Source organism: Phyllobates terribilis, unplaced genomic scaffold, assembly GCF_046119375.1.
Source record: "Phyllobates terribilis strain yellow unplaced genomic scaffold, ASM4611937v1 Scaffold_3__8_contigs__length_932513732, whole genome shotgun sequence".
Lineage (NCBI taxonomy): Eukaryota > Metazoa > Chordata > Amphibia > Anura > Dendrobatidae > Phyllobates > Phyllobates terribilis.
Window position 1 is genome coordinate 190,414,073 of NW_027362763.1, and position 27,520 is coordinate 190,441,592.

The 27,520-nt window shown below is 41.4% G+C and overlaps 1 protein-coding gene across 5 annotated transcripts in view; it reads right to left on the reverse strand.

Annotated features, from left to right (window-relative positions):
• ZBTB38 (zinc finger and BTB domain containing 38) overlaps positions 1-10,372 on the reverse strand; it is a 50,504-nt gene extending 40,132 nt beyond the window's left edge. The window contains exon 1 of one of the 5 annotated variants that reach the window (XM_073674398.1): positions 10,349-10,372. The gene's annotated coding sequence lies outside the window, so the exon portion shown is untranslated. The other 4 variants (XM_073674393.1, XM_073674392.1, XM_073674395.1 and 1 more) reach the window with 4 other exon arrangements.
• Between the last annotated feature and the right edge of the window lie 17,148 nt (positions 10,373-27,520).

Sequence of the window (27,520 nt, forward strand, 5' to 3'; positions counted from 1 at the left end):
ACTGCACGTGAGTCCCGGGAATGTGAGTCCTGACACCACTGGAGCGTCATCGGCACGGGAGGTGAGTATAGGTGATTTTATTTTAACGAGGGCAAACATTCAGAGTGAGAAGGGGTTGTCCTAGTAGTGGACAACCCCTTTAAAAAAATTTAATAATAATAATCTTGCCATCTTCACACTGGCCACAGGGGCTTTTTTTAGACCCATACTTCCTGTCTTTTCAGATTCCATATTATCATCTATGAATCACATTAGGTGCTGTCACAGCTGCCCTTGCTCCCCTCCCTTTACAATGACCTTTGTTCATGCTCGTTCGTTAAAGATGAGCGAATAAATTTGAGTCAAACTGAATTCTATTCAATAGTTCCGAAAATCCACATTTGCTAAAATGCTTTTTTTTGTAATTTTCTTCCGCATGGATTCAGTAAAACAGCATCCGCTGGCCACCATTTTTCTGAACTGTAATGGGCCACCATTTTTCTGAACTATAATGGGCCATCAAAAGAAATATAAAAAAAAAATACTTGTAATCACCTTACCTTTCACCTCTGTTCATCACCATCACCTTTGTTGTCCTCCTTGCATCTTTGTATCCTCACCACTCATCCTGACATCCCCGGGCCTCTCACACTGACCTGGGACTTCTAGCTTTAATGAGACCCGGGACAAATCTGCACGTGCGCGTCTAAGATCACGGCGCACCGCGTGACATGACATGTTGACCTTTTGTGTGCTTGTGCAGAATCCTCCCGGGTACAAGCGGGCGTCAGAACTTGCGATGAGAACTGGATGATGGAGTAGAGAGGTGAGCCGTGAGGTGATTATAAGGTTATTTTTTTAATTCTTTACATATATTACATTTTTTATGCTCCGGGGTCTGAGAGCATAATAAAGGACATTACATTTGCAGAGAATAACTTCTCCATGAATTGAATTTCCCAGAAAAAAACATGCAAACAGGTGAATTCGAATTTTGCCTGATCCACTCACCTTTAGCTTCAATTAAAAGATAGGGTCAGGGTCTGACCATTGTGGCTATGTTCATATGTTGCAAATATCAAAAGACTGACCTTCGCTTCCAAACAGAATGAGTGTGAACAGGTGCATACTAAGAGTAGCCATCTCCATATATAACCTACAAAGTTGCACTGCGTAGTGCTATAGCATTTAAACATGAAATATATGAAATTGGAATTGCATTACTGCTCTAGAAAATATAAAAGAACAAAGAAACTTAGCGCATAAATTGGCCAATTCATGTATACCCAGAAGTTGTGTCATGTATGCCTTGTGGCTGCTCGACATACACGAATTGGTAAATTTATGCCCTAAGTATCATTGTTTTTTCCTATTTTCTAGAGCAGCAATGCAATTCCAATTTCATATATTTCATGTTTACATGCTATAGTGTTACAAAGTGCAACTTTCTATTTGTTAGTTATATATGGAGATGGCTACTCTTACTATGCACCTGTTCACACCTGTTCTGTTTGGAAGTGACGTTCACTCTTTTGATATTTGTATACATAGGCTCTCTGTCAGAGCACTGCACCCATCAGCCTATGCCGGTTTTAATCAGCGCAGGATCTTACCTACCCATATAAATATAGGCTATCAGCCCAAGAGGGGAGACACATTAGGTAGGTTCCCAGCAAAGAAGATCGCCTTGTTGCTGCTGCAGGGCATACATGAATTGGCCGATTTATGCACTAAGTCTCTTAGTTTTTTCCTATTTTCTAGAGCAGTAATGCAATTCCAATTTCATATATTTCATGTTTACATGCTATAGCGTTACAAAGTGCAACTTTATTTCTTAGTTATGTTCATATGTTGTTTCCTAAAGTAAAAGGAAGTGTGAGTCTAAAAAAGTCCAGTGGCCAGTATGAAAAGTACAAGATTTCTATTTTTTTTTAATACAGATTGTGATATGTAAAAAAAAACATATTGTCAAACATATTTAAAAAAATACATTTAACAGAAAAACTTGATTTAAATAGTAGGTCAATTTTTGATGATAGCTTCGCTTTATGCATCAAAGCAATTCAGTTTCAGTGATGACATCCACAGCATTGATTGTGAAAAATAAAAGTAAGTCATCTAATAATTTTATATGTTTTTTAGTGTTTCTTTGCAACGAGTAAAGCCTCTTTTTTACAGCACCTATACATAATACATAGTCCGTCCTTTTACCAAGTTGTTCTGTCTAGCTGCAGAATGATTGTGCATGACATGTAATAGATTTGATGGAATTAATAAGTACTGTGCTGATAGTGGTGGCAAAAAGAAGATCATAATCAAGGGGTAAACGTTACAGGAGAGATGAGTAGATATCAATGTTGGCCACCAAGCTGCGGTTCTGCAGAAATTGATCATCTGCCTTCTCACAGCATTGTGTTTGCGGGTGCTTGTCAATAGCCTTTCTTTGCTAAATGCTCATTGACACATTCTAAAGGAATATGTGAGCCTTGTCCAGTGCCATTAGCTGATGTGGGTCTTACGCATTCTCTGATGACTAATATATCTCTGATGTAGGTCTTACGCACGCCCTGATGACTAAGACACCTTAGGACAGAGCATGGCACAGGGGCCGACTCGCAAGATTTATAAAAAGGCATGGCTGACGCTAAACTGCAAAATGGAACTAATCGTGTCTTCTAACTTTATTATGAAGATATGGAGGCATACAAAATGTTGAGGCAACCAATTATGGCTCCTCAAAAAGTACATCTTATGCTTTTACTTAGCTCTTTAAAAAAAAGAAGAAGAAACTATTACTTATCTCAGATGGTGAATGCCGAAATAATAAAAAAAAAGAATTGAAATGGCATAATAGCTGTTTTTGGTCACTTTGTCTCTAAAAAATGGGATAAAAAAAAGATCAGAAAGTCATATGGACCCCACTATGGTAATGATGAAAACTACAGCTCATACCACAAAAAACAACCCTCTTGTGACTTTGTCGAAATTAAAAAAAAAAGTTATAACCCTTGGAAGACAAAGTGGATAAATCAAAAGCAACGATAGGCCCACTATGACTCTATTACTCAAAGGCCCACATGAACCTGGAGCCAGCCCTGCTGTGATCATTACACAAGAATACTTTTATGTATTTTGAAGAAAGATAATAAATGCGATTAAAATTTTGCTCTAGAGCTGACACTGACAAAATATGATAGGACTAAAGCAACCATCTTAAAATTTATTGAGACTGAGAAACAAAAAGACAATATTTTGATTAGTTTCCTAACTTCAAGATGCACGCACACCTTACATGGCCATGTAAAATAGGCAGTAAACAGTGAAAGAGGATGTGTCCCGACCTAGTTCCTCTACTTTAGGAACAAGCTCTGAATAAGTGATAAATAGGGCATGTAGGCAGCTCCAAAGTACAACGATCTTTGACAAATTGTGCATTAATTAGGTGTATGTGCGATTCACCGCTAAGTTGATGGGATTAGCAGTGCTTAATATTTGCATTGTTCTTAATCAGCGATTCCCTTTTGAATAATTGTAATTACAACCTGTGTTTTAATATTTTCTAAAACTCATTTTGAGATTGCCAGAAGATATGTAGGAGACTACCCAAATGTATGAAGGAAGGTGCTGTGGTCAGATGAGACCAAAATTGAATTTTTTGGATTTGGTCGCTATGTTTGGCGCGTAATAGTGATGAGCGAGTATGTTCTGTTAACTCTTTCGGCGAGCATGCTCGTGTGCTCGTCGAGTATCTTCAGCGTGCTCGGGTGTTATGTTTGAGTTGGAGTTGCGGTGTATGCATGATTTGCCACTTTTTGACAGCTTTAATACAAGTGAGGAATGCTTAATAAACAGGCATTCCTCACATGTATTAAAGCTATCAAACAGTCGCAAATCATGCATACGGTGCGACTCAAACATAACACCCAAGCACGCTGAAGATACTAGGGAAACACCCGAGCATGCTCGGAAATCTCGAGTAACGAGCATACTCGCTCATCACTAGTGCCTAACCAACACAGATCATCACCCCAAGAACACCATCCCACAGTGAAACATGGTGGTGGCAGCATCATGCTGTGGAGATGCTTTTTCGGCAGCAGGGACAGGGAAAATGGTCTGAGTCGAGGGGAAGATGGATGGTGCGAAATACAAGGATAGCAAAACCTGTTTCAGTCTGTCAGTGATTTGAGACTGGGACGGAGGTTCACCTTCCACCAAGAAAATGACCCAAAGCATACTGCTAAAGCAACACTTGAGTGGTTTAAGGGGAAATGTCTAAATGTTTTGGAGTGACCTAGTCAAAGCACAGACCAGGGTCCAATTGAGAATCTGTGGTCAGACTTGAAGATTGCTGTTCACCAGATGAAACGATCTAACTTGAAAGAGTTGGAGCAGTTTTGCCTTGAGGAATTGGGCAAAAATCCCAGTGGACAGATGTTGAAAGCTCATAGAGACTTATCCAAAGCGACTTGCAGTTGTAGTTGCCACAAAAGGAGGTTCTACAAAGTACTGACTTTAGGGGGGTGAATAGTTATGCACGCTGAAGTTTTCAATTATTTTGTCCTATTTGTTGTTTGTTTCACAATATAAAGAAAACCAAATGTTCACAGTTGTAAGCATGTTCTTTACATGAACTGATGTAAACCTTAAAAAAAACTAGTGAAATTATAGATTGTGAGGTAGCAAACCACGAAAAATGCCACGGGTGTGTGTGTGTGTGTGTGTGGGGGGGGGTGAGTACTTTCGCAAGCCACTGTATATATATATATATATATGCATATATGTATCCCCCATTTTCCAAAAAGTTAGGATGCTGTGTGAAAAGTAAAATACAAAACAAAAATGCAATGATTGGTAAATCATTTTATTCACAACAACACATAAACCTCATCAGAAGGTGAAATTACATATTTTTCATTTGCAAAAAAATAGCTTATTTAGAAATTGATGGCAAAAACACACCTCAAAAAAGTTGGGAGAAGGCTTACAAAAGGCTGGAAAAGTAAGTGGTACTAATGTAAAACAGCTGGTTCAATTTTCAACCCCGTCGCATCACTGTATAAAAAAGAGCATGTTAGAGAGGCAGAGTCTCTCAAAAGCAAAGATGGTCAGAGGTTCACCAATCTGGACAACTGTGTCTAATAATTGATGAATAATTTCAGAAAAATGATCCTCAACATAAAATTGCAAATACTTTGAATATCTTACCATCTACAGTACATAATATGAAAAGATTCAGAGATTCCAGAGAAATCCATGTACACAAAGGACAAGGCCGACGGTCAATATTGGATTCTCATGATCTATGGATTCTCAAGTGGCGCTGCATGAAAAAGAGGCATGAATTGGTCTTGCAAATCACTGCCTGTGCTCAGGAATATTTCCAGAAATCATTGTCTGTGAACACAGTTCAACATCTTCTCCACAAATGCAAGTTAAAGCTCTATCATGCAAAGAAGAAGCCATATATCATCCAGAAATGCTGCCATCTTCTCTGGGCCAGAGCCTGCATCTCTAATGGTATAGAGCATTAGTGCCCATGGCACTAACAATGCTGAGCGTTATATAGAGGTTTTAGAGCAACATTATGCTCCCATCTAGACAATATCTATTTCAGGGAAGGCTTTGTATATTTCAGAAATACAATGCTAAATTACATACTGCATCCATCACAACACCATGGAAGAAAGCTGAACTGGCCGCCTGCAGTCTAGACCTTTCACCAGTAGAAAACATTTGGCGCATTATGAAATTAAAAATTAGGCAAATAAGACCCAGGACTACATCAGACTAAAGTTGGACTATTTCCCCTCCCAAAACTCCAGCAATTGGTCTCCTCAATTGCTCCCAGGATGTTCACAGATTGTTGTAAAAAGAAGAGGTGACACTAAACAATGGCAGACATGGAGCTGTCACAACTTTTTTTGAGATGTGTTTCAGCCATCAGACTTAATTTTTCAAATAAAACGTCTTTCTCCTTCTGATCTGTGTTCTATGTTCTGTTGTGAATAAAATAAGAAAATTCCAAATCTTTGCATTCTTGTTTTCTTTACATGTCACACAGCTTCTCAACTTTATTGCAATATCTAAACATTGTGTGTGCCTGTATAGGCTGACATGATGTCATGTAGAGTCTGTATATATCGCAATATGTGCCGTATTATAGTGATAGCTATCCTGACACTGAAGCACAAATCAATGGAAATGATATGATGTCTCAGCATTTTATTATGCCATTACTCATGTATGGTGCAGGGGAATCTTTGGGCCATTCCCAGTATTGGGAACATATTGCAATTCTGCAGTTATCCTTTCTCTGCAAACCTTAATGCTATGGTGCAAAGATGCTGTCTATCTATCTATCTATCTATCTATCTATCTATCTATCTATCTATCTATCTATCTATCTATTATCTATCTATCCCATATATCTTTCTTTGTATCTATCAACCTATCCATATATCTATCTATTATCTATCCATATATCTATTATTTATCTATCCATATATCTAATATTTATTTATCTATCTATCCATATATGTATGTATGTATGTATGTATCTATCTATCCCATACCCATCTATATACATACAGTATAGATATACACACAGATGCTACATAACATCACGTCAGCACATACAGACACGCAGGCTGTTCAGATATCGTGCCGGGCTATCCTCACTTCCTCGCAAGAAAGAGCACAGTAATATTAATTGACAGATTCTAGTAATGTATTAAGGCAATGGTAATGGCAAACCATATACTGCTCCATTCTGATACATGAATTATTTATTATGATGCTATTCACCATTTTAATATGTGCTACAAAAATAAACTATAGCTCCTAAGCGACTAATATCTCCCGAGAGTCAAAGAGTTAACGTGATGGTACTTCGCGACCTTGGTTTATTTGCACATTGATCATAGCAGCGACAGAACGATAGATTGCTGCATAACATTAAATGTGTCAGCAGGTTGTGGTTTTTTGCTCTATTTCAGCCATTTTGCAGCAGGTTATAACGTGGCTTAAAATGGCTGCTGTATTTCTCATAGGGAGAGACATTAAATAAAAGCTGGTGGTGGGTCATAGATTCTTACGAATATTTCATCGTTCATCATAGGTTAAGGAAATTAATATTAACACAGGTTTACGGTCAAATTACTCTGTTTGAGCTGAGGCGGCCATTTCCCTGCATATAGCCACTGTAAATAACACAGATGCATGATCATTTCTAATGTACATGCGCTATACAATAGTTAAAACATATTATACGAGACACTACAAAGTTTAAAATATGTCATCGTTAACCAGCAAAGGCCGCCATTTTCTTTTTTTTTTTACATCCTAGCAGCCATTTTGAGGTATGCAAGCTGACTCAAAATGGCCGTTGCTGCAAACCAGTTATCTTTTGTCTACGCAACACAACATAAACAAGAAGAGAATAAAAGACACAGCGCACAGAAGACAGACTTCATAGAAAAGCAGCCGATAAATTAGATTCAGATGTTGTTTCGTACACTAGAATAGTGACATTTAGTCAGAATAAAAGCCTCGTCCGACCTCTCCGCCTCACTAAGTTCTACGCAGCCTTTTACATTCATACGCTGTTTGGTCCTAGCAACACAAGAAAACATCTGGCAGAAAAAGTGTTAAATTCTGCGGACAATATAGCGCTTTTTTTTGTTATTGTTGTTGCCATTGTTGATTCGGATGCACGTGTGTGAGGACATATCGTGCACGTATTAGGAATCAACGGTGACGATGGGGCTGAGAATACACAGCAGCACGCAGCTGGAAAGCAATACATCACGAGAGAAAACAACAAGCAAAAATAAAAAATAATAAAAAAAGGAATATGCCTTCTGAGGAAAGCATTCATTACTTGCCTGGTGGAAATTTTTCTAGAAATAACATTATCTTCCCCCCAGTGTTAAAATCATTTAGCGAAAAATGTTCGGTTGCCACAGTAACAAGGCACGGGCCCAGTCTAGAGAGATCATCACGAATGCAGAATCTCAGTCTTAAAGGAGCTTTGCAGCAAACACGCACACGCACAGCAAGACAAGGAATGTGGGGGGAAAGAAAAAAAGAAGAAAAACACCCTGTTCTGTCCGGATTTGGATTCACGACGACATCGAATCATCCTGCGTCAGTCTTGCTATTAACCCTGCAACCACCACAGCGGCCTTTACAGGCCTCAAATGTTCATTAGTCTGCATAGAACAACAAAGGCAGAAACAGCTACGATGGTTAAGTTTACTGAAAAAAATGCAGTTTTTTGGGAGAAAAATCTAACTTTTTTTTCCATGAGAAAAAAAGGCGGAAACGTCCTTGAATTTTCTAAATGTCACGACATTACGCTTTTATGTGGAGAGCAGGCAAGGGGTTACTGTCACATAAAGGCCTGACTGATGATACGGGACAGCTAAGAGCTGCAGATTAAAATATACTATTTTATTAAATTTTTACATAAGGATACAGTTTTCTGTAGCCGGAGAGCAGTGAACAGTTAACATGTGTAATAAGCCGTCCGCCATACTGTGGCAGACACCTTTCACGCAGAAATTCATTTTATGCAAGAGATGAGGAGCCGAGAGGTCGTTTACATAAAATCTATTTCTTAAAGGCATCTTGTTACAGTCATCACCCGGTGACTGATACAGACAGTCGCCTCTTCTGTGATGGCTTCACTCATCGTCATGTCTGGTTAATAATATCTAACAATCTATCTGCGTTCAGCGACATGGTCCGAGTCGGCGCGGTGTGCGGACCATAACGACAACAACATGCACTTGCGACCTACCTCTGCGAACCATTTAAGGATACCGTTAACACATAAAATACTTTCGGTCTTCCTGCGTGTGGCGCAAGTTACGGTAGAATAAAAATAAAGCTTTTTTTTTTTTTAATTCGGTCCACGCTTCATGGGTATGAAGAGCCGTCGTCGGTAAGATCAGCTCGGACGGCTGACATTCACGAGGAGTGGATTTTCCATTGGGGGAACGGATTTTGGTGAGCAGTGATAATCCACCTCCGGGTTTTCTTCATGCTGTGTCCCATTGATCCGCAGCTTTGTATTAATAACGGCAGGAGTGACCACTGCACAGGGCCACTTCTCTGTTCCCCCGGAGAACCGACCATTTACCCATGACTTCCGCATACGAGAGGCGAGCTACGGTGCTATGCAGGAGTTAAAAATAGATTTTTTTTCCATTCCTCCTACCTGCATTGCAAGCATATTAGTTTCCAAGCGCTTTAATTTGATATTCACATTAATTAACAATACAGCGTACATTATTTAGCCGGGTAAATGCAGGACGGGATTAAAAGCAAGATTAATACGACTACGCAACCCGTCACTGTCAATTTTTTTTTTTTTTTTTAAGCTTGTATTTTGCATGAGATGACGATGAAAAATCCCGGGCTGTAAAATGGTGATGCAATGTAGCGAGAGGCAGGAGGTGCAGTATGTTATCTCAGGCAGGGTATTTACATACTGACAGCAGCGTATAATGGATTCGGAGCATGCAGAATAGAAGGCATTAATCCTTGCTGCCATTTCAGCCTTTGCAAGAAATGCATTCTGCAGCATCGCTTATGAAGGAGGAAGGAAAGAGCCAGCTCACCTTAAACGCAGTATGTAACTAATGATGTGGATGACCGACAAGACATCAGCAGCTTCGGATTGAGGAACAGTAAGCAAGAAATGCAAAAAAAAATAAAAATAATAATAAAAAAAGATGAACAACAACCTTTACTCAGCTGGCAGTTCCCCAGATGTTACGTGACAGGCTCCTGAAAGATACCATCTTCGTCGCCTTGTCCAGCCGTGCGTATGACCATTCCGGGGCTGATGCAGGATGCAAACATATTAAGTATGACATCTTTCTTCTAGCTGCAAAATAAACCCTACTGCTTGAGCATGATCTTCGGGAAGCTGTGATGTCCTCTTCAGGCAGGATTCACAACACCGCCCTGCATTCGCAATCATTTGCTCCCTTTTTTTTGTTGTTGTTGTTGTTTCGAAAGCTGCAGTTTAAGTTTTATTAAAAGCAATATCCTTTCCACAGTTTGTAAGCCACCGAGATACCAGTCATCTGACCGGCTAATTGTATTTAGGCAACACCCTACTTACCACAGGCTCGGCAAGTGCTAAATATATCAGCATTACAGCTGCTCAGTCGCACAGGAAAATACGTACTAAAGAATTGTTATTTCCTCTTGCGATAAAAAAACATGATTCCTTCAGAGCTGGATTCTGCTCAAACATTGAGTAATCCATTGCAGTTTTTTCGCTTGCATAATCCGAGTACTCTGACCCACATAATGCAAACAAGTCATAGCCGAACACATACTAAACTGTACGCACCTACTGACTGCTGGCTGGATTAACTGTCTGGCTGCCTGCTCTGCATATTTTACTGCACTGTGACCATGGGCTGTGACGACAGAGCAAGAACACATTCTTTCAGGGCATTGTACAGGGGATAATACTATAATATTTCAGTTTTAATAGACATTGTGGCAGTAATATGTTTTATGCTACTGTGTTTTTTTTTCTTAATTAAACAGGGAATTTACAATAAGATCCTCAAGATTTAAACTAGCAAAATATCAATGTAAAAAGAAATACTGTAGGTCATATTTATCAAGCTATATGTTTCAGAATACTGGCATAATTTGTGCCAAAATACTGTATTTTTCCATCATTATAATGTGTTTTAGGCTATGTTCACACATGTTGGGTTTTTTCAGCTTCACAAATCTGCAGCAAAACCCAACTGTGGCAGGAAATCAGCTGTGTGAAAAACGCAGGTTTTGCTACTTTTTTATGCGTTTTTTTCACTGTCCTTCTGTCTCTTTGTGCATGTACATAAAGTGCTGTGCAAAAAAAAAATCTCATTCTGGTTTTGGCATAGTGGGGGAGGTGAATTGTTCAGGAATAGTTTAAATAGACACTGGCAAGGCACTGAGTTTGTATGAAACTATTTACTTTCACACTATGGGGTCTGCCATTCAGTTGCACAGGCATTGTTTAATTTCACACCTCACTGGCCCACAGGTATTGTTCAATCTCACATGTAGCTTAGCTAATATTTATACCTTACACATCACTAATTTAATTAAACTCTCCTAATACAAACAACCATCTCAGTGACCAAAACAAGATGGTAAAATCACAAAAATAAATGTATTTGACATACTGTTGTACTTGCTTATTTTCACTAAAAGCTCAGCAAAACCTGATAGCTATGTTCACACATCATGTTTTTTTCAGCGTTTTTTCACTACCCATAACTTCCAATGGGTGAAAAACACTGAAAAAACACTGAAAGAAGTGACATACTCTATTTTCCAAAAAACCAACCAAGGCACAAAATACGCAACAAAAAAACAAGATGTGTGAACAGAGAATTCTGGTTTCTGATAGACTTTGCTGGTACTGCAAAACACAGCTGAAAATTTGCATACAAATCTGCAGCAAAAAATGCTGAAAAACCCAACATGTGCAAACCTAGCCTTAGACACTTTTTGTGACTTGTTCGAATAGGGGGGCATGGCCTTGCTGAAAAGGAGCGTGGCATAATGTGCAACACAATGCACCAAAATTGTGGCAAAAAAAAAAATTCAGGTGGTGTAAACTTAGAGTAGACAATCTTAAAATAAGACTGATTTATCACACAACATGAACCACTGTTATAAATTTGGATATATTTTAAGTATTTTTATTGTAAGTCTGCATTGTCTAAGAATTAGATAGTTTTGATAAGTATGCCCCATTATTTTTAATCAAAGAAGATCTGTCACTTATACAGACTGCAGAAACCCTGATAACACTAACTTAGACGTATTAGTATCCTCTGATTGATCCCTTAAAGTGTTGAATGGGTGGGGGTAAGGCAGAAAAGTGAAGCACTCATAGTAGTCTGACCATGCCTTTGACTCACCCCTCTCTACTAGGAGCCCTCCTGGTATCAGACCTCGGACCTCCTGACTACCCTGTCTCACGATTTGTCCATGAGTAGTGACTTAGCGTCACAAAATCTTCATTCTTTGCGAGATGTGAAACCAAGATGGTGTAAACTATGGTCTGTAGGCAAAATACTGGAGTTAGTTGACATCATAAACCGTCAGTCTGAAAATGCAATATTATGTATGTGCTCTTATTTGGAATACAAGTCTTTTCTGTGAGCGAGCAGCATAATCTTCATTTCTTTGTTGACGCTCTGTTATTCTTTTAGTGCTTATTTGGAAACAGTGTTTATAGCAGGGGGCATTAAGCGTTTGAGCAGAGCCAGGTAGAGCTATACCACCCTGACTAGGGATGCATGATAGTACTGTGACTTACTCCCCAATCTCATATTCAGTTATACAGATGAGACATGTGTGACGCTGAGTCACTACTCACGGGCAAGCCGGGAGACAGGGTAGTCAGGAGGTCCAAGGTCAGATACCAGGATAGGTTGTAGTACAGAGGGGTAAGACAAAGGCATGGTCAGGTAACAGTCCAGGGTCAAATGCTAGGAGGGTACTTCAAGACCAGGGAGTACAACAAACAGATAGTCATAGGTCATGTCCAGGGGCAGATATCGGAAGTCAGAGCACTTCAAAAGCAGAAGGGATAATCCACACAAATAATTACAACAAATGCTAGGTCAGCAACAAGATCAAGAAGTGAGATACAGAGCAAGCACACACAGCTAACTTAAGCAAAGCTACAACTGTCACTGAACTCAACCCAGCTAAATAGCCTGCAAATAATTAAAGGGGGAAACGCCCGCAGGTTAGAACAGATTGTGCTGCAGGGCTGTCAATCAAAATGCTGACAACACAGCACACCCCAGGATCAGGTTGAATGACTAGACTTTCACTCACAAAACCGACACACATACTTCAAATACCATAGGGCGGCTGAGCTGTTACTCAAGGCGTCCCTAGGCCACAGTCAGATATTATACCCTGAAACATGACTGGGCCTCCTCCTGAGATATTATGTTCCCTGTTGTAAGTGTTATGATCTGCTACAAGCACTAAGGAAAGACAGGAGATCTGTCCCTACAATAGAACTAAACTGGATCCCTACGATGTAACGGGGAACCTGATCCTGCGATCAGACCCGCTAAAGTCCTCGGCTAGTCTGTACGAAGACCTATAGATGCAAGGGAGGGATCCCTACAAGAACTAGGGACTGGGATAATGTTGGACACCTCCTAGCAGAAATTGTAGCAGTAAAAGACAAACACACAACAAAGAACATAGAGGTCCGAAGACCTAGCACAACTAACAGAGAACGGTAACAGAGCACCAAGCTAGCTCAAGAGTAGTAAATACAATGAAGTCCAGCAAGGCCAGGAGGGCGGAGCCGGATTAAATAGGCAAAAATGGTCATGTGACCAGAAAACTAGAAAAAACCTAACAGGAGAGTTCTAACAGTACCCCCTCTTCTAAGAGGATCCTCCGGATCCCCTAGGACCGGGCTTATCAGGAAACCTCCTGTGAAACGCTCTGACAAGTCTGGAAGCAGAAACATCATCCGCCCTCACCCATGAGTTATCCTCGGGTCCGAAACCCTTCCAAGCGACGAGATACTGCAAACTCCCTCTATACCGTCTAGAATTTAGGATGCGGGAAATTTCATATTCCCCGTCCTCCACCACCGGAGGAACAGTGGCAGAGCCGTCACCAACCGACACATCAGCTTTTTTCAACAGAGAAACATGAAACACCGGATTAATCTTCCAGGAGGTAGGAACCTCCAACCTAACAGCAGATTGGTTAACTATCTGAAGCACCTTAAAGGGCCCTACAAACTTGGGACCCAATTTTTTCGAAGGAATCCTCAATCGCAGATTCTTAGAGGACAACCAAACCATGTCACCAATAGCAAACGAAACCTCTTGCCGTTTCCTATCAAAGTACTTCTTAGATTTTTTGTTAGCCTCCTGAAGATTATCACGCACATCCGTCCAAACTCTCTCCAAATCACCGGAAAAACTCTCCTCCTCAGGCACAGCCGATACCAATTTGGAGAATGACCCAAAAGACGGATGTCTCCCAGTACAGCAAAAAAAAGGCGAACACCCAGCAGAAGAGGATGTATGGTTGTTAAGAGCAAATTCAGCAAGTGGCAGAAACTCAGACCACCCCTCTTGATTGTCTGCCACAAAGCAACGCAAGAACTGCTCAACATCCTGGTTTTTTCTTTCTTTCTGGCCATTAGACTCAGGATGATATCCGGATGAAAACGACAAATGAACTCCCAACCTGTCACAAAAGGCATGCCAAAAACGAGCCACGAACTGAGGTCCCCTATCAGAAACAATGTCAGTAGGAAAGCCATGTAGTCTGACAATTTCCTTGACAAAGGCCTTAGCGAGTGTCTTAGCGCAAGGCAGTTTGATGAAGGGAACCAAGTGATACATCTTGCTAAAACGGTCCACTACCACCCAGATGACCGTGAAACCTTCAGAGGGGGGAAGGTCAGTAATAAAGTCCATAGCCAGATGTGTCCAAGGTGCACTAGGAACCTCCAGAGGGCAAAGCAACCCCGCAGCAGGAGCATGCGAAGACTTAGATCTAGTACACACAGTACATTGACGCACCCACTTAATGACTTCCTTCTGCCATCCAGGCCACCAAAAACTGCGACCCACAAGTCTCTTGGTCTCAGAAATTCCTGGATGACCCGCCAACCGAGACTCATGACACTCAACAAACAAATCTCTCCTAAAGGTCCTAGGCACAAACAAGCTCCCATGGGGGGTGTTAGAAGGGGCATTCTCCTGAGCTTTAAGAATCTCATCCTCCAAAACGGAGTCCAATGCAGCAATCACAACACCTTCTTGTAAAATGCTCTCCTCCTCCTCCTCAGCACTGACCATGGGAGAAAAGCTGCGAGACAAAGCATCCTCTTTAACATTCTTGGTACCCGGGATGTAAGTAACGGAAAAATTAAACCGCGAGAAAAAAAGTGCCCACCTAGCCTGACGGGCATTCAAGCGCTTGGCAGCATCAAGATAGATCAGATTTTTATGATCAGTGAAAACCTGAATGGGAAATTCAGCACCTTCCAAGAGATGACGCCAGTGTTCAAATGCGAGTTTAATAGCCAGCAATTCCCGATTACCAATATCGTAATTAAGTTCAGTCTCAGAAAATTTTTTTGAAAAAAAGGCACAGGGATGTACTCCATCCTTGCTTTCCTGAGACAACACCGCACCAACCCCCACAGAAGAAGCATCAACCTCAACCAAAAACGGCTTAGTCACATCAGGCTGCATAAGGATGGGAGCAGAGGTGAACCTCTCCTTTAGAAACACAAAAGCTTCAATGGCCTCAGAAGTCCACTGAACCGCATTAGCACCTTTCCTAGTGAGATCGGTCAGCAGTTTGACAATAATAGAAATTTTTTTTATGAATTTTCTGTAATAATTGGCGAAACCCAAAAACCTCTGTATCTATTTCAAACCAATAGGCCTAGGCCATTCCTGCACAGCTTGAACTTTAACCGGGTCAATCTCAAAACCTTCACTGGAGATAATGTAGCCCAAAAAACTAATTCTCTGTACAGCGAACTCACATTTCTCCAGCTTAGCAAAAAGCGAATTGTCCATTAATAACTGTAAAACCTCACGTACGCTCCGCCAATGAGGCTCCAGATCAGGCGAATAAATCAGAATGTCATCCAAATACACAACCACATTTTTGCCGATCAAAGGTCTAAGGATGTCATTAATAAGATTCTGAAAAAATGCTGGAGCATTGGTAAGACCAAAAGGCATAACCAGATTCTCAAAATGACCCACAGGAGTGTTAAAAGCAGTCTTCCATTCATCACCCTCCTTCATGCGCAACAAATTGTATGCCCCCCGGAGATCAATTTTAGAGAACCACTTGGCCCCCACTAACTGGTTAAACAAATCAGGAATCAATGGCAGTGGGTAAGGATTGCGTACAGTAATTTTATTAATCTCACGAAAGTCCAGACAAGGACGTAAGCCGCCATCTTTGTTTTTACAAAAAAAAATCCAACAGCCACAGGAGACTTGGAAGGCCTAATGTGACCGGCGGCCAAGCTTGTCTGTATGTATTCCTCCAAAGCCTTTCTCTCAGGAATAGTAAGATTAAATAAACGACTTTTAGGAAGAGTCGCTCCAGGGACAAATTCAATGGTACAATCATAGTCTCTATGGGGAGGCAAAATTTGTGACTCCTCCTCAGAAAAAACTCTCCAAAAATCCTGAATAGGTGCACGTAATTCCCCTTTTTCCACCGCAGCAATACGTCCGTTACAACACTTGTCATAACATTTAGGGCTCCAGGACTTAATTTCATTGGTAGACCAATCCAGTACAGGATTATGCAATTTTAACCAGGGCAACCCCAATATTACTGGAGAAGGCAAATTATTTAATACTACCAAATCCAAATTCTCTTGATGAACACCATTAATAGTGAGGGGAAACTCACAGACCTTGTGAGTAACACTCTTCAAGGGAGAGCCATCAACAGAAACCACAGCAATAGGGGATGACAAAGGTTTAGGTTTTAATGTAAGTTTTTCCAAGAATCCCCCATCAATCACATTCAGAGTAGAACCACAATCCACAAATACCCGAAATTCAATTAATTCTTCCTGAGCAGCTCCCGCTCCTGAGAAAAAATACTGACCGAATACTGACCAAATACTGATAATGTGGCCATGGCCTTAAAAAACTCCTCACTAGCTGTGTGTCCATGTTTGGGACCCGGTCCTGCTCAGCCCTTATTAACACAGGACGTCACTATGATGCAGGGTAAGGTTTTAATAAGAGGTTAGGACCATCCCGAACTTGGGTACACCTTGTCGTTGGTGGGATGGCTTTTAAGTTTTTTTTTAATCAAAAATGGTATTTACTAAGTAACCAATTTTATTAATATGCACTATTGCTTTTTCTTTACTCACAGCAGGGTATTTATTTACTTCATTTATTTTGTTTCTGTCTTGAGTTTTGTCTCTTTTTCGACCAGTGTGAACATGCTTCTATTTTTCATGTATACCAACTTGACTCCAGTTAATTTCTTTCGGTTTAGTGTTAGTAGATATTGTAACAATTGATTGCCTTTATTTTTTCTCAATTATCCATTTATTTCTATAGAATAACAACATTCCGTTTAATAGTTTGTTTCATAGCTTTAAGAATGAAAGAAGACACAAAACCATTGATTGCAACCTATAACCTAACATGTTGATTCAGAGAAAGGCAAAAGTCCCATGAGCAGCTCCACTCCAGCGCTGAAATAACCCCAACCCCCTCCCCTCCCGCTGGAATGGTGTTATAAAAATCATATTTCTATTAAGGACATCATTCTGTGCATGTGGGAGTGCAGTCACCTGTCCAAACAGGTTATTAAACGATCATCAGTTGGCCTGTATGTAGATAATTGACAGACGTTTAAAGTCCTTGAGTCGGCTATTGTAAATTCTCCCTTAGTTGTGATAGCCTATAAATTATATATAGGTTTTGATTAGTTTGATTATAGGTTTTGACTAGTGGCTTCAGCTCAGTGTGAAAATGGTGGCAGATTTTTTTCTTTCTTCCTTTTGGCTGTGGCTCTGTTTCTCCAGTGTAGTTATTTGTACTGTTGCTGATCTGCTGCTACTGCCGCTTTGTCTCAGTTCTCCCACTATTATTATTTAGCCACGTTGACACGTTCAGTATTTAGTCAGTATTTTACATCAGGAGATGAAAAGGGGATCAGGATCCCGATAATGAAATTACTTATCGAAAGTGAGTTCTTATACAGAAATTATGTAATTGCATTCAGGCCATTTTCACATGTTCAGTATTTGGTCAGTATTTTATATCAGTATTTGTAAGGAAAACTGGTAGTGGGTGATAAATACAGAAGTGGTGACGTGTTTCTATTATACTTTTCCTTTGATTGTTCCAGTCCTGGTTTTGGCTTACAAATACTGACCAAATACTGAACGTGTGAATGAGGCCTAGAGGTATACTAGTTACTACTACTTTGCCTCTGCCTTTCTTCTAACTTCTTTATCACCGCTCTGTCTCTTTGCCCCTGTTCGGCTTTAGCTGTTCCAGCATCATCTTGTTTTGCGTTCTTCGCAGTTTATAATTGGGTTTCCAGTTCAAGATGTGGTAAACTGTATAGCCAGCGAGGAGTGCCTGACATCTTTGTGGACACTGGTGGAGAATTATTGAGTCTGCTTCACTAGTCAGTGATTGAGCAATGTGGTTTTGGTTTTGTAAGATCTGGGATACTTGGATGCAAGTAGTAATGGGTGATGATGGGTGGTGGCGGTGAGGCACTGTCATTTCAAAGGGGTTACAGAAGTCATTTGTTGCATGATGACATGTATTTAAATTATAGTGGCATAAACTTATTCCTTCTTGGCTGCACATCTCCCCTGGTTCCTGTGAGCGTCTCTTGTTTTTCACGCTTTGCTGCAGGAAAGCAAAACAAATCTTAGATTCCTTTCCTGATGATAGAGGTATTTTCCTAACAGGTTCATAAAAGTGCTGACTACTGTCCTTGTAGCTGACCTTGGCTTTCATACTGACGTTGTTCTCTTCTTACTTCTTCGGATTTGTATTTGCAGTACTACTATGCTCTGACCCCAGCTTTTTGACCACACTCAGTCTCTACGTTACCTTGATGTTTGCTGGCCACCTATTTTTTATCTTTTAGCGTTTTCTATGCTATTTTCATACTTCTGCACTTCCACCACCAATCTAAGACTACTGTGATGAACACCAACAGGGCAATTTCCCACAAGAAGGATCAGATCCTTGTATAGGGCTTAAAAAATGAAAACTAAGGAATTCCTCAAACTCAACACCTCAATTTAGTCATTAATCTGATGTCAGCTAAGAGGTGCAGCACTACTATTAGTGTAACATTTCTGATCTACTAGAATGGCTTAAGAGGGCTTGTTTTTGCTTGTTGGTGTTGGAGTTTGTTGTAGATTTTGTCTACCCCTATCTCTCTAGAGTTGTTTGGAATGGTGTTGTCGTCGCCACGTATTGTGGGACGTTATGAGACGTTGTGTCTGCTCCAAATTAAAATGTAAAATCTAAGTACATGTACAAAGAGAGAGAACCACACTGACACTTTCAGTATCAGAACAAAACTACTTTATTGCATGCCCTGGTCCAGGTTTATATAGGTTATTACTTATTAGTATTCATACTTTAAAACAATATAATTGGCTCAGTTTATCTCTAAATATGTGCTGGCATTAGCATACATACATGTAATGTTATACTAACCCCCCCCCCAAGTTTCATTTCTCCGTTATCTCTAGTCTCTAGACAAAGATATTCCTAAATTCCCCCCCTTGCACAGACTCCATTATGTGAGCAAGGAAATCCACGTACAAAAATCAAAATGGAGTCAGGATAGATAAAATAACTCCTGCTCTCACAATTCCCTTCTCTTGTGGCAGTGGGTGGCTGTTCCAGCTGCAGTGCCCATTTACAGACTCCCCCAGATACATTCTCCTCCCCTAATAGAAGAAGCCAGTCTTCCTACACCACTTCACCAGATTCTCCAGATTGTTCTGTCTGTCACACCATCGGATGGACACACACTGAGCCACAACAAGCAAGGAAACTATACGGGTGCCACATTCATGCACTTATCAGAGTTAGCATTCAACAGTTCGCCATCTTTCACTATCACAGGGTGCAGTCCAGCAGCAGGTCTAGTCTCTGTGGCCTTGTCTATAGCTTTCGAAACAGTGCCTCGAACACAGGGTACGAGACAACAACCAAGTACCGCAATGGCCACCAAAACTATCACCAAAGTACACGCTATGTTACTAAGAAAGGATCCCCATTTACCAAACGTGTTTTCTAACCATTTACTGAAGGGGATGTTAATACCTGAGTTTTCAGCTAATTCGTTAGACAGGGCAATAATTCCTCTCAGGTCTTTACTTATGCTACCATCCGGAGCAGTGTTGTTGGGAATAATGGTACAGCATGATGCCCCAACCATCTTACAGACCCCTCCCCTCTCTGCTAGAATCATGTCAAGGGCGAGTCTATTCTAAAATGTCATGGTCGAGGTGGCACCCAACTGTTCAGCTATCCCTCGGAATGCATCCCTACTAAAATTAACAAATCTCTGTTGGTTATAGTAGCTATAGTTTATCCAGTCCACATTTTTATTTGCTGTAATGATGGGAAATAACGAATCAAGTGCTGCTACTACTTGATCTCTGACTTTGAACTTCTCCGAGTACTCCTCTTGGAATCTCAATAGAGTCAATGTACATGTGAGGGTCGAAAGAAGTAGGAATGCTGGTGTCACGCTTGTGTTTCCGATTTTCTGTTGCATATTCGTGGAGCTTGCCTATATTTAGAATCACAATCTGGAGTGGTATCAGGAATTTAACAATAGCACAAGAGTTCTTCCATCCTACTGGCAGTACTGGATAAAAGTCACCATTTTCCCAAGTCAGCCCTAGCTACTGTCTGATTTTAGAGGGCCTCGTACCAAGTTAGTGGTGGTGGAGCTACAGAAGGAGGATCCTAAATGCTTTAGGTCAATGGTACATGTTAAATTCTGGAAACAAGTGTAAATCCCTGGCCCATTGGTCTTTACATTTTTAGAGTTGATAAGGGGATGCAACTGCTGGAGCAGATTACACTCTGAAGTCTTTTCTCCTTCTGTAGCAGAAAATAGCAAAATTAGGCAGGAGAAAGCAATGAGGTTTGTCTAGTCGCTTATAGGGAAGGGCACCAGGAATAAGACTTTGGAAGTCTTAAGTTGCAGGGTCTCAGTCTTATTTAGAATAGGTCGGTCCCTGATATCTTTAAGGTAAAAGTGTCCTAATCGGTCAGTGCCCCCTCAAGATATTTATGCCCATCACATATTTAGTCCTGCGTAACAGAGGGGTTCTCCATTGTCAAGTATAGGGGAAGACAGTTGTCAGATTTACAGTACAAGTAAGACAGGACCCTACTGTACAACTTTTGGACACATATTGTAGTTATAACAGAGTCATTCTAGTAAGGAGGCTTCTACCCTTGCTGTCTGTCTTTTCTTGGGCTACGAAAGGTTTATAGGCCCAGTCTTCCCCAGTGTTCCACCCGACTATACTCCAGAACTTACAATCAGACCCATAGCCAGTATTGGTGGTGGTGACACATATATACTTTTGGGTGAGTCTATAGGCGTGCCCACACTGCCACTCCTCCCTAGGGCAGGAGACCGTGTTTCACAATTCAAATTTATAATGGACTACAGGGTCTGAGGTATCAAACCAGAAAGTGGTAACTAGCTCCTCATTCTTTCTCTCTTGGGACATAGTCCTCGATGAGCCCCCATTTATCTGGATAAGACACAGGGTGTGCATCCACATCACTCAGGGGCTTTCTTGGGCTCAGCTGTCCTCCTGCAGTGTGAGGCGAGGATCCAGTTGGGATTTCTCTCGAACTTTACAGCTGTACGTGCAGCTTTCTCAGAGATAATCACCAATCAGACCTCTGGAATATAAAAATAAGAAGGATTCAAATAAGCTAGAATACCAATAGATAAATAAATATATCTGAGCAAAAATGGAAAATTAGAAGGATGAGAAATTTAAATCCACAAAGTGGATAAGGTATAAATAAATATACCACTAGGACAAAATGTCGATAAAAAAAATGACAAAAAATTACACAGCGGACCCCCCAAAAAGAAACCAGAAGAATAGGAAAATGGGGTCCCTAACAAGAATCACCTATAACAAATCTACCCAAATCGCCCTACCTATGTGGAGGTTGGCACCCTAGAAAACCTGCGCAAATGGCGCCCCCACTCAACGGTGGCTATCCCTAACTATCTATCCCTATTCTGTCCCTAACTAGGAAGGAACGGGGCAAAGGATAGAATTTCATTCAAACCGTTAGGAGTGGTGGTGCCAAGGGTAAAAATCCATCTAGTCTCTTTTTGAAGTATATGTAAATCCCAATTGCCTCCTCTTATACCTGGTGAAACTTTCTCAATGCCCATGAATGTAATAACATTGGGATGACCTTGGTGTATCATATTGATGTGGTTGGCAATGGGAGTATCTCTCTTGTTTCTAATATCTCGTAGATGTTCTAGAACCCTCTTCTTGAATTCTCTTCGAGTCTTCCCCATTTATTCGAGGTTACAAATACAAGTAGCTTTATATATCACTCCCTTCGAGCGACAATTAATCAGTTGTCTAATGAAAAAATCCTTCCTTTTGACATGACTTCTGAATTTATCCCCTTGAGTAATGGTCTTACATGCCTTACAGTTATTACAACGGAAACATCCAGATACTCCTCGATCCAACCATGTGGGAGCTGTCTCAATCTGAAAATGACTATGAACCAAGCGCTCCCTAAGGGACCTACCTTTGCGATAGATAATTTGTGGTTGTGGAGCTAACAAATCTCCAATATCCTCATCCATAAGAAGAATCTCCCAATGTTTCTGAAAAATTTGATTAACCTGATGGGATTTATTCCAATACCGTGTTATGTACCTAGTCGTAGCCTCTTCCTGTTGTTTAGGTTTAGGTACCAATAGGTCACTCCTATCTTTTACTAAAGAATCTCTGTAGGCACGATTAAGGACTTTCTTGGGGTAGCCTCTCACAAGGAATCTGTCTCTCAAGTCAAAAGCCTGTTTTTTTGTAGGTATCTGTATTGGAGCAATTCCTTCTAAGTCTAAGGAATTGACCCTTAGGGATACCCCTCTTAAGGGGGACAGGGTGATTACTTTCCCACCTCAAGAGGGAATTGGTAGCAGTAGGTTTTCTATAGGTTTCAGTACTCAAATTGCCGTTGGCTTCTTTACGAATCAGTACATCCAAAAATGCCAATTCCGTTCTACTGACCTCAAAAGTAAAAGTTAGACCCATGGAATTGACATTAAGTACTGTTACAAAATCACGAAAACTCTCTGATGTACCATTCCAAATGACAAAAATGTCATCAATATATCTTAACCACATGACAATCTTATCAGTTGACTCCAAATCATTAAATACCACGTTTTCTTCCCACCAACCCAGGAGCAAATTAGCATACGAGGGGGCACACGGGTTCCCCATTGCTGTACCCCTGAGCTGGTGAAAGTACTCTCCGTTAAAGGTAAAGACATTATTAGTCAGGCAAAATTCTAAGAGTTTCAAAACAAACTCACTGTGAGAGGTATACTGTCTACCCCTAGACTTGAGATAATAACCAACTGCTTTTAAACCACATTCATGGGGGATCGAGGAGTATAAGGCCTCAACATCCACACTACACAAAATCATGTCTTGCTCAAGCACAACCCCCTCAAGTTTCAATAGGAGGTCCGCTGTGTCACGTACGTAGGAATTCAAAGCCACAACATATGGTCTCAAAATTTTGTCCAAATAGATACCCGCCTTATGGGTGAGACTGTTAATACCAGCCACAATAGGTCTAGCTTTCAAAGGTGCAAGGCCCTTCTGTACATCCTGAGAAGTGGAGAACACACACAAGTACATACTCATAGGTTTGCATCTTAGGAAGTTAAATGTAGTCCTTCTGAAGACGCTGGGATTGGTATAGGAGTCTCGGTGTGTGTCTCATAGCTGTCTGGGTGGTGCGTCTCACGTTATTGAGTGCACAGGTCAGACAGGCTTGAGCGTGTTTGGCTGCAATGACACTGAACCCGGGGGAATACCAATGGCGGTGGACGTGGTCTGTCATGGCAGTATTTGATTGGTGAGTATTGCCGTGGGAGGCTTAAGCCATCATGGGATACAGAACTCGGGGAAGGCAAACTTTGTCCCCCACGTCCCACAGTCCTTCTGGTAACTGCATGGCTCCCTTCTCTTGCTATCTGGCGAATTCTTCAACACCAGCCTGTTGTAGCTTCTGGAGAAGGTCGTACGTCACAGGCGGGTCCGCAGTGGAGGCCAACTGTGTAGCTCACAACCCGGCAGGGTTGTTTCTCGGTTGGCAAGCTGCTGATTTTGCAGCCTGGGCTGCCAGGTGGTTGCCTTTAGCTGTGGTTGAGTCGTCCTTTGCATGGCCTTTGACTTTCACTATGGCAACTTTCTCTGGTAAAAGCAGGGCCTCCATCGGGCGTTGGCCTGATTTGTCATTCTTGATAGGCTTACTTGCAGCTGCGAGGAAATATCAAGCTCTCCATATAGGTCCATAGTCATGAAAGCATAGCGGCTGTCTGTATAAATCGTGGCAGTCTGATCTTTAGCATGTCTGCAAGCTTCTTCAAGGGCACAGAGTTCAGCTTCCTTGATGGACATGTGTGGGGGCAGCTGCTCTGCTTTTATGGTTTCATGAAGGGAAACTGCAGCATATCCAGTGTAGAACTGGCTATCCACGCCATACCGCTATCCATCCACAAAGAGCTCATAGTCTGGGTTATCTAGTGGGACATTGGTAACATGACTGAAACCCCCCTTGGGACATTATTTGCACACAGTCATGTTCCTCTTGTGGCTTAACTAGCAGATCACCCACATTATCACTACCACCCCTCTCTCCCCTCCAGAGGCAACAAGTTGGCTGAATTCAGAGTAGTGCAACCCTGAATGGTGAAGTTGTCAGGCATGAGGAGGACACATTAAAGTCTGAGATGTCAAGCAGTACTGAGAAAGAATGGCAGTAGCATCATGAGAGACATAAACAGTGAGAAAGAAAGTTAAAGAAATTCAAGCAGACTGATACAGCAGAAATAGGATTCTAGTGAGACACTGAATTTCCCCCTCCATGCTGGAGAAGGGGGAAGGAGAAAGTTATCATTAGTCTAGCAGGGCTGCAGTTTCTGTGTCCAGCTTCTTACAATTATAACGTGAAATTACTTTGTCCTTGCCGGGATTGGACATACAGAAGAGGGGCTCTGGACCAAGTTTTTGCCTTGTTATTCAGGGCATTTGTTGTTTCCACACCCTTGGCTACTTGGAGTATCACGGCTGGGGACAGTGGCTCTTTAATCACGGGCTTTTAAAACTTTAACAGAGGCACAAGACAGTAAACAGGTGTGAACTTTAGACGTGTTTTCATATACTAAGACCTGCTATCTTTACCATAGCCGGGTATAATATTTTTATACTAACAGGAGAAAGCATTTCTATTTTTTTTCCCCTACTTTCTCTAACAAATGGCATGGGAAACATTTCAGGGTCTGGCATTCTACTCATTATGGGCAGCATTTGACTAGTATTCAGGGGACGCCACACACCCCTGGAACTCTATAGTGTCTGGTCCCCCAGACTGGAGTGTAAGGTCTGGTGATAGCAGTCTGGGCGAGAGATGCAGGCGAGCAGCAGGATGGGGGGGTTAAGGTGAGCTGCCCACCCTGACTGAGTAATTGTCCTAGTGAGTCTTTAATGGCAGCAAAAGGCTGACGTGTAACTGCTGCATCCATTTGGGTTGTGTCAGGGGAGGTGCTGGAGGGCAGGGCAGCGCAGTGTCTGAAGGGGCGTTAGTCCCATCCAGTATAGGCATAAAATATTCATTGGGGGCCTGATTCTGATTCCTACATACATAACATGTCCATCCCTCAGGGACAATGTAAGGGGGTGGAGTCAAACTGGGAGCCGCAGGGGAATAAACGCCATCTTTGTTACATACTTTAACATACAAAAACTTATCACCATGTTTTTCTTCCTCCAACTAGCCTCTAGTTACAGATTTAGAGTTTTTCCACCATATCTCAGTCTGTTCTAGTAAACCAGCATCATTTAAACAACCTTTCTGTTCCTCCAATACACTTCCAGAAACCTTCATCAAATCTGCTACCCGGTGGACAACCAGACACTGAACAATATCTATGCATTTTCTGCACAAATCTCTTTCCTTTCTTTATGTTTCTTTAAAAACAGGAATAAATGACTAGAGACACAAACCAGTGGGGACTCATACCACACAACACTATGGCTTGTATACTCTATACATCACCTCTACCATGCTCAATCTGCCCCTTATTGAACAGATTACTACCCATCTTCTGTTTCTTTAGTTTCTTGGTGTTGGTATTAACACCTTGATTGTGGTGGTGAACTCATCCAAACACCCAGAGCAGTGAATATGGAAACCAAATGATCTTAGGAGCAGTCTGGTTTTGTTCCACTTGGGTTCTGAAGCTTGTCTCGAATGGACTTTGTTGGGGTCTTCTTGGGCACTAGAGCACTAACGGACAGATTTTGACATTTTGGACTCCAAGTCTTCCAGTTTCTGGCCATTGTTAGTAATCTGAAGCAGAGGTGTGTTAATAAAGGTGCGAAGAAGATGCTGCCTTATATCCAATAGCAGCCTATCCAGCTGAGGGAGGGAGATGAGTTAAAGGAAACCTGTCAGGTACCCCATGCCCGCCAACCCAGCAGCATTCACATATATTTCACAAAATTCCCTGCCTAACCAGCCTTTTATAGTGTTATTCACTTACATCCATGTTTAAAAAAATATTTAGAACCTCCACTTTTACCATGCTAATTAGGCCTTTGACTAGTCCATGGGGCGTTAGTTCCCCAGACTAGTTGGCCCTCTTTGCATGTTATCACGCCCCTGGGGGTGTGATAACATGATTTGAAAGAGCCTTCGTCATCGCCAGCTCACTGCAAATCTCGTGCATGCGCACAGCTCTATTCGGCAGCGTTATTGAGCCTCTGAAGCCGGGTGTACACTTCCCGGCTTCAGAGGTGCATTGTGCATGACCAAAAGTGCAAAAGTTGTACGCAAGCCATCTTCTTCACTTCCGGTCATGCTCAGTGTGCCGCTGAATCCAGGAAGCGTACACCCGGCTTCAGAGGCTCAATGACTCTGCCAAATCACTATAGGTAAGGTCATGTTGCCAATGTGCTGGAAGGACCCACAATATCAGGAAAATATGATACACAGACATTATTTTCTCTACCACAGCCTGACACGGATACATGATGGTACCTTTAAAAGACAAGGAGGATGCTTGTTTGACAGGGACATCTCTTAATGTGGATATTCCAGGTATATCCAGGGAAAGGGGACAGGTTCTGCAGGACGGCTAGCCTGCAAATAGAGGTAATAGAATACGGGAGAAACCTCACACACTCTTCTTGCAATGAGGCATTGAGTGTAGGTTACACAATGTCTCTGTCAGGACTGGCGACCGCTAGAATGGAAGTAAGAGCTCTATGGGTCACGGGGTCTATTAGTACAGGCAGTCAGGGTGATCCTAGATTTCGAGACAAAAATGCATCTCTTACATATTGACAGGCACAAAAGAAGGACGTTTCCTGAAGATGTGGCACTTTGAGTGAAGCATGGTGGCAGACTGATGATTATTCTATAGTACCTGCCGTTCCCATGTGAGCTCACTCAAGGTATTTTGGCAATAGATGGGGAACTCGTAGCGTTTTCTTCTACACTTCATTTACTGGCAAGCCTTGCACAGGGCAGGTGACAATCCCAGGAATTCAGCAATTGAGATAACAAACCTGTGTGGCATTGACAATTATTCCACTGTCACATTTCTCATCTTACCTCATTTTAGTGTCAGCAGAAACTATAAACAGTTTTATCTTGAAACTGATTAA